Here is a 9,063-nt window from a genome sequence, read left to right on the forward strand (position 1 = left end):
GCTGAGTCCTCCACTGTATCATATAATGAGCTACGGGAGTAGTAAACGGCAACAATCACTTTCTCCTCCATGCTGCAGTTCACCCCGGATGTCTAACTGATTTGTTTGTTTTGTTTTGTCTTGTTTTTGTTTTATTTTTTATTTATTTATTTCCAGAATGTCTTGTTTTTTAAACGATTTATGATGACTATATGCTCTGTAAGGTGACCTTGGGTGTCTTGAAAGGCGCCTCTAAATTATATGTATTATTATTATTATTATTATTATTACTGCACTGAGTTGGCCGGTTGAACGCTGATTGGCTGTTACGTTACACATGTCACTCAGTGGCCACGCTGTTGAACGCCGATTGGCTGTCATCACGCGAATATTGCGTCAAAATGTAAATATTTTTAAAGATTGATAGATTGCGGGGAAAATATGACCCTTTTTCCCAGAAAAGGGTCCTATGTTCCCCGCTTTTCCGAAAAAGGGTCCTATGCTCCCCGGTATGTATGGCTACAGGGAAACATAGGACCCTTCTTGGGAAAAACGGCGAACATAGGACCTTTTTTTTTTAAAAAGGGTCCTAACATAGAACCCGGGAACATAGGACCCGGCGGGGAACATAGGGATGACCCCGTAATAACGACTGCACAAATGGGAATACCCTTAATTCCACGGAGCACATGAAGCGAATGCTTCTAAAACTGTGTGTTTGACGGGCCTTTATTATACAGTAATAAAGGCCCTTTAAAATAAACAACTAAATTTGCTGCTGCCTACGTTGCGTGGCGGTGTGAATAGCCTACTTGGAACAGACTTGGAAGCATTGGAAGGCATCAAACAAAATGGCCAGGTGAGTTTCAGACCGCTCGTTCTTTCAAATGCAAGTATCAATCAAATGTTTTAATTTAAATATGTATTTATTTTATGTTTTTACATTAACGAACATGTAATTTACATTACATTATGGTCATTACAAAAATGCCCTCGACTCTAATTTGTGGAGCCCGCTGTTACCATGGAAACGTTTGCCGCCCCGGTAACATTTGTAGTCTTTACGCAGAACAAGTTGTTGTGGTAACAAAAGTGGGGAGAAAGGGAGAAAAGTTTGAAATCTTGTCAGAAATCGGGAGATATGCGGGAGTTTGTTAACCGCGGGACGAAAACGGTAGTCTCCCGGCAATATCGGGAGTCTCCCGGGAAAATCTGGAGGGTTGGCAAATATGACATCAGCTGCTGATGTCACCCTAGTAGGTGGAACACATATCTTAAAACTGGATGGATGGATGATCTACTGTCTTGTTTGCACTTGGTTGGCCTATTCAATTCAGTGTGTCCTAGAACTGGAGGTGCTACAACTGCTGGCTTTGGTAGGCTACTGCAGCTAGTTAGCATCTATCTATTATAGGCTATTTAGCCTATTATTGTAAGGGTGGGTTCATATCATAGGCAAAGCCTATTATAAGGACTCCGGGGAAATGTCCCAAACATATCCATTGAAAAGCTGCTCATTGGCCCACGGTTGCATTGGTACATGGGCCTATTAAAAGGACACCGGATTGAAACATGGCGTCCCCTACATTTCTATGGAATGGGATGCACAGACATTTTCAACTTTTGCAAATCAGTAGAAAGAATAAAAAGAATAAAGTAATGCTGGCTAATGTCATGATTTTTTTTTTTAGCCTGGCCCACATCGCAGATGCTACAGATGAAATCCTGAGAACTGAAGTTGGGACCGATCACCTTCTCGAAAACATTAGTCATGTGCTGACAATTGAAGCAGCCAAAGGGGATTTGCCCAATGAGGAACGGGTCTTTCAGCTTTTATCCATGGCCATTCATGAGCTTGATGGAGCAAGTATGCCAGCCATGTCAAGGGAGCAGCTGCTTTATCTCCTGGAGAGCCACTTCAAAGTTGGAAACATTGCGAAACAGCTTGGAGTAAGCAAGCGGACCATTCGAAGGAGGATGACTGAATATGGTCTGTCTGTGAGACAGACATATTAAAACATTACAGATGAAGAACTCTGCAGTTATATTCCAGTTCATCTCAAATTGCCCAAATGTAGGTATAAGGATTGTGACTGGACATCTGAATTCTCTGGGAATAAGGTGAGGACACTTATTGCTGAACTCATTCAACATTCATCTGACATGCTTATGTAAATGTGCTCGCAAATCAAATAATTGATGCAACCTCATTGAAAAAGAGACTATTACAGGACAATTGATTGGAAGGTAAACACAATAGGCTACTACCTTGTAGAGCCCGACCCATTAATATGCTGGCCGATTTCAGTTTATCTCAGAATAATCGTCATCGGCCAAAAACATTTTTTATCAAGCAATAGTGTTTAGTGAAATGCATTGCTGCCATGGATGTAGCATAATGAATAGCATTAATGCTATAGCCTACTTACAGCAGCAGCAGGTGTGTTGTAATACATTTGATTCATTTACACTACATTGAGAGTTAGTTCCCCCTGCAACCAATAGCAGAGGCATTGGTCATCTCTTGACTGTTATTGATTTGCAGTAAGATAAAATGCTTAATGTCTCAGTTTTAGAAAGCCCCATGTCACTTTGGACATATTTCTAGCACTTTTTTTTCTTCATATTACATATATAATAATAATAATATTCATATTATTATTTATTCATATTACAATCAAGAAAAAGTTCCTTCACGCATTTGACAGTAAATAAGTATTTATAAATCTATATTTGAGTGTTCAAAAAATTATAATAAAGTACACTTTGTAAACTGCTATGTAAACAAGTATCTGTCCTCCTCAAGAGTCACACAGCACAGGGTTCGTCAGGGTCTGAAAGCTGTTGATCCGGTTGGTAATTTTCTCCGTGGGCTTCAGCTAAACACGGTTCCAAGGGTTCCATACAGCGTTCCGGGTCCTCTCTCCCTGTGGCACATTGATGGGAATCATAAACTGATACGGTATGACCTTTAATGAGGCATTTTACAACAACAACAACAGGGCTTCCACTGTACTCCAGTGTTTTCTGACTGCTGTCGCTGAACATGGTTTGCCACAACGCGTACGAAGTGATAAGGGAGGAGAAAATGTTGAGGTGGCCAGGTTCATGCTGGAACTTCCAGAACGGGGCCCTGGTAGGAATTTATTTCATACTGGTTGTATACTTGTGATTTTGTTGAAACATTTATATAAAGCTGTTTAATCAATATATGCAGGGACAAACAAATGATGAAACTGTACTGTGACAAAACAAACCCCAAAAAGTATTTTTCTCTTTCTTGCCCATCCGTCCAACTGATATAAATCAGACAGACGTAGCCACATCACAGGGAAGAGTGTCCACAATCAGAGGATTGAAAGGCTGTGGCGTGATGTGTGGGTCATGGTGGTGTCAAACTACTACCACACCTTCAGGTACTTGGAAGAGGTTGGATTGTTGAATCCCGATGAAGATAGCCACATCATCTGTCTCCACTACATCTTCCTACAAAGACTGAACTGGTATCTGAGGGAGTTCATCAGGATGTGGGACAGGCATCCCCTTTCCACAGAGGGAAACAGGTCCCCACAACAACTATGGGTGGCTGGCTTGCTTTTGGAGCCACAACAGGATCTTCATCTGGTAACACTGATTTCCTTGTAAAACACCTGATCATAAAAAACAAACATATCCAATATTACGATTCTTACAACATGTGGTCCATATTTTCACAGGCTGATGCTACAAACTGGGGCATTGACTGGGAAGGACCTGTTGCAGAGCCTGACCCAGTGGCTGTGGTTCAGGTTTTACCAGTCCATTCAGACCTGCAGCAGACAATTGAGGAGCATTTAAGGGGTATGATTGATCCATACATGACCAGTGACGTCTTCGGCATGGACCTTTACTGGCAAGCTTTGTCACTTGTTGCACAGCTTCACTTACCAGACTAGTTCTGCTATTTTGTGCTATAAGTGAGCAAACTATTTATGTGACAGTTTGGGTTGATGCATCCAATTTGGGGTTGGCTCATTTATGCATTTGCAAAAAAAAATTGCCTTTTTTATATTTCCAGTTTTATAAATGCATTGTCTTATCATTGTTTGGTATTTGTGCAAAATAAATGACATCAAATGACTGTTCAAGTTCTTCATTTTTAAATAATAGAAACTAGAAAATAATTACATTAATATTCTCAGCCCTCGTGTCGTTCATATATGCCACCGAAACACTGTGAATGTATCACACTTGAATAATGAAAGTCAGAGTGCTTTGAAGAGTTTCTCTTTACTTACATTTCTGCAAATATACACAGACACAACGACACATTAATTACGACACTTTTTTGTTCAACATTCATGTCAGTACTGCACTACAAAGTGTTAAGGTTTCAGAGGACAGAAAGGTAAAATCCACCCTGTGGTACTACACAAATCAATACTATGCCTGTGTAAAAATAAGTGGAGCACAATGGTATCTGCACAATGAAATCAAATAACAAGAGAAAATGACTTAAACAATTAATGACTAGACAATACAATTATGTAAGTTTCTGTAGGGGTGTACTTGTCTAAAAGACACTTCTCACATGAATATGCTCAACATTCAGAATTAATTATGCACTTCAGTCTTATTTATGGCTGAAATGTTGCCACTGTTGAAATTGCTGCTGTTCACTTGGTATTACAAAATTCTGGCCCCTAGAGAAATTCCTCTCCTTGCCTCCTGTCTTTCATTTTTGTGGTAGTGCTGGGTGGTGTAAGGGACATCAGAGACGCTTCTGCAGGTTTAGAACCGGAACCACAGGAACCAGAATCTGGGAGGCAGGCAGGAGAAGTGGAGGTGTGGGCAAGTGGTTGAAGAGCTGGTTTGGTTGACTGGAGAGGAAGCTCAGGAGCAGGCCTCAGAACAGAAGATGGAGCCTCTATGGGCTCGCGACAGTTCTCCCGTGTTCCCCTGTGCAGTGCCTAAAAGTATTACCTTTTTTGTATAACAAAGCATAATATCAGATGACAACATGGCTACACAGGAAATGGCACAGATACTAATAATAATAATAATAATAATACATTTAATTTAGAGGCGCCTTTCAAGACACCCAAGGTCACCTTACAGAGCATATAGTCATAAATCGTTTTTACTAGGTACTAGGTTATATATACTAGGTTATTATTGGCTGGGTAAAGTGTTTATAAACTCAACATCTTTTGATTGTTGCAGTATTTATCACTTGGAGCCGGGTGGTGCTTTTCTCCATCACCATGATATTAATAATAATGACTTGCCGGATGTGGGGGTATGGCTCAAACACTGGTGCCTGACTCCACATACGCGCCTTGATCCACAGTACTGCTCGTAGAGTTGGATGAAAAGTGCCTCAAACACACGATTGCAGTCAGGTCACTGTGCTGGGATTCTCCCTCCTGCAAAGTATTTGCAAAGGTATTGAGTAGCATTAGTGTAGTACAAGACATGATGTAATGGCTTGCCTTGCAGTATTGTCATGCTTGCTCAGAGTATTCATTTAGAATATATTTGTTTGTGAATGTGAGCTTAATTCAAATTGTATTCATGATTGTAATCATACTCGTGAAAATCTGTTGATTCTTGGTATTGTACGGATAATAAATTGTTGTGTTGGTAGATCTATAGTCTCCTGTGTGTACAAGAAAATATGAAAACAGGCAAGAGAGGAGATTTAACGCTGGTTATGTTGGCTGCCATTGTCATCTCCTTTATTTTACACCACATCAGATATTCTTAGCATTGTTATCAAAATAAACTACTCAATCAACGAATAATCTACACAATTTCTTCTGTATGACTGATTAAATAAACCCAATAACCAATAACCAAAATAAACCTTCAAATCAAATTCATTTATCTAATTACATTAATATAAATATTAAGTATAAATGTGACTCTTAACAGATATACTGTAGTAAAATATAACACTTTCAGTGGTGTTTAATGCCAAGTCTGTAGACCTACCCATTTTAATTACAGTAAATTACCCAAACAAATTAGCAATTCATTATCTCAACTAAAACAATAATAGGTCTACTTTGAGAGTGAATAACAGTATCAAAACAGGCACCATCAAAATAGCCTACATTTAAACAACAGTTTATCTGTCCTACACCATTATACATTGCTGTTCCAAGTGATATAAATGTGCTGGTTGTATAAAACCCTAGTTAATCGTAAACTACGTCATAAAATCAGACTGAAGCGCTTTGTGGCCACATACCTAGTTCAGGCGTTCTCACGGCGACGTAGGGCAGCAGGCGTCTTGGCGACGAACTTATCCACACGTCGAGAGTAGACGTACATTTTGTCTGAATTTCCTTATGTACGTCGCCGTGACACCGCCGCCGGTGGACGGATCTTCCATGCCGTCGCCGTGACGTCGCTGCTGGTCTCTCGTCTGCAGTCCCAATCAATCCCATTCAAAATTTCACACGTTCCCACGGCGACGTAGGGTAGGCTGCTCCTTCGCCTCTTCCAGGGAATCCTTAAGGTACGAACACACCAGACGCGTACCCGCGTAAAGATTTACGCACCTAAAATGTTGCTTGACCATTTTGTGTCAAATGGTCCTACGCATACGCTCCAAACGCGCCTACGTGCCTAGATGAGTCCATGTCCATGCAAGTGAACGGAGCGTTCCCTCTTCGTCATAACTATCAAACCAAACATCCTTCACATTCACGAGCGAACATTACGAAAGTAAAATGCTTTCTCGCTAATTTTTTTTCCATAAACGCATTTAATGGCATAACTATGTTACTATTTCCACCCAGAATAAAGAAAGTTGTCGACCGTGGCTGCGCTGGAGTCCGAGGTAGGAAACCCAAACGCCGCCGTGTTTGGGTGATAGAGTTTAGATCGGGTTAGATTAAATAATCTCGGATATAAATAACAACTAGAACTGCAAGCAGTTATGCAGGGGTCCAAGCAATGTGCATTTCGCCGGCACAACGCGACAAGAAATGTGCATTTCGCCGGCACAACGCGAAGCATGTGTTCAAAACGCTACCTTGAACCTGTGGATACAAAGGATTTGACTGTGGTAGGTAGCAGAAGTCAGTGTAGCGTTTTCGCGGCGAAATTCTGTAGAAGATATACAATTTCCTCGTTTATTGCGCCCCCTAATGGCGAAATGTTCCGATGTTCTAATTTTGGATTTCTTTGGATTTTTGATTTTCCACGTCTAATTTAGCTCATAAACCAATATTCAAAACGCTACCGTTTCGTCGTCGAAGGTCGGATCAAAAAACTGTCCGAATTAATTTTGTGTGCTTCTGAAGATGTCGTGTGCAAAGTTTGGTGTCGATTGGTCAAGAACTGTGGGAGGAGTAGCGAAAAAAGTTTAGCGGTTTTCGCGATTTTGCGAAAAAAAAAATTATAGACGCAAATGGGCGTGGCCTATGCCATAAGACGCAGCAGACTCCAGTGCATCAGTGGGTATAACGTTTTGGACTGTGGGAGGTTCGGTGTGGGAGTTATAGCCCCAAACGCGTATTCCTTGGTATAGCGCCACCTAGGGACCGGCGTGTCTGGATTTTGTTATCTGAGTAGCGGTGCCGGTCCTGGATCTAGTCATGCAATTGGCGTGTCGGCACCATTTACGGTTTGGGCTGTGGACCCACTTTTACGGGGTAAATAATAAAAATCCTTACAAAAACAATAGGGTTCCAACCAATGTTCCCCCTAATTTTTCATGTGTCTCAGCATACACACAAACTCCCTGAGCATTACTTGGACCACTGTGAGCAACATCAGACGTGCACACTGTGGCCACACCGGTATCACACCTGTCCAAATCCTAAGATCATAATGTTACATGGCTTATTAAAATAATCAAATGACAGCAGTAATTTTCGTTAGACTACTTTTAATTGAAGTGCTTTTACAATGAAAAATACAAATCTTGTTTGTCATGAGCTAGTATGTACATCAGAAGAAAAATAAAAGTGACCAGCTGTATAGTTAAAGATACAAAAGATACAGTTTAGACAGCTTCCCACCCCCTCCCCTCCCCCTCCCCTCCTTCAATCAAAGAACATTTTCTAACATGTTGGACAAATACAACTTTTGAACTTGAACTTCTCTGCCTAGGCTGAGGCCGTGATGGTCCAGGTGCACAGAGAACTGCTGCCACTTCTGGGTCCAGGTCTGCACACTGGGACTCCAGCTAGAGCAGGAAACCCACCAGCAGACAGAACAGACACAGACAAGGAGGGATACAATTAACACACAAAAACCTGAGATCATAACAAGTTACAGGGCTTATTAAATAATCAAATAACAGCAGTAATTTCCATTAGATTACTTTTAATTAGGGCTGATCTGTGACTTAAATTTCACCTTATTTTTCCCGTCTGTCCTTCTCACTTCTCCAGTGGTTGTAGACTTTGTCCAGGTTGATGGTGTTGGGAAAAACGGTCTGTCTAGCTACTGGACCAGATAAAATGAGACGGAGAGGTAATAAAGTCTGTCGGCACGAGGACCTTGGATTTATTAAGTAAAGTGGCAACGGTTATACAGAGTCATAAAGCGTGAGAAATCGAATATGTCTAAGTCCCTAATCAGCGCTGATGGTTCGTCCGGAGCTTCGCCTCCGTGGAAGGTCTGCTTCAGAAGAAGGGGATGAAGAGTCCCTGTGTGGTACAGTTTTTATGCTGTATCCTCCTCTCGATGAGGTGTGTGCGTTTGAGGTGTGTGTGGTTCTGTGTGTTTTGGCTCCCAGGCCCTGAGAGAGCTTCGTAACGGGGGAGAGTTCCTCGTGTCTCCGGTGTGATAAATTAAAACGGGGAGTGCCCCCCTGAAATGTCTCGTGTGTGATAATTTAATGTGGCTCTCAGGCCCCTGGTGTGGGCAGAGGTATCTCTTGGTTCCTCCTAACGGGGAAGAGCTCTCAAAATGTCTCCTGTGTGATAAATTAATGTGGCTCTCCCGTTCTGGAGATGATACTGGTGCATTGTCTGAGTGTCCACCATCTGCCTGCCTGGGAGATGGGGCCTTCAGCTCCGGCCTTGACCTGACTATATATTATCATGTTTGTGTTGTTGGGTTAGAGCAAGAGTTGACTATATTATA

This window comes from Gadus chalcogrammus, chromosome 2 (genome assembly GCF_026213295.1).
Source record: "Gadus chalcogrammus isolate NIFS_2021 chromosome 2, NIFS_Gcha_1.0, whole genome shotgun sequence".
NCBI lineage: Eukaryota > Metazoa > Chordata > Actinopteri > Gadiformes > Gadidae > Gadus > Gadus chalcogrammus.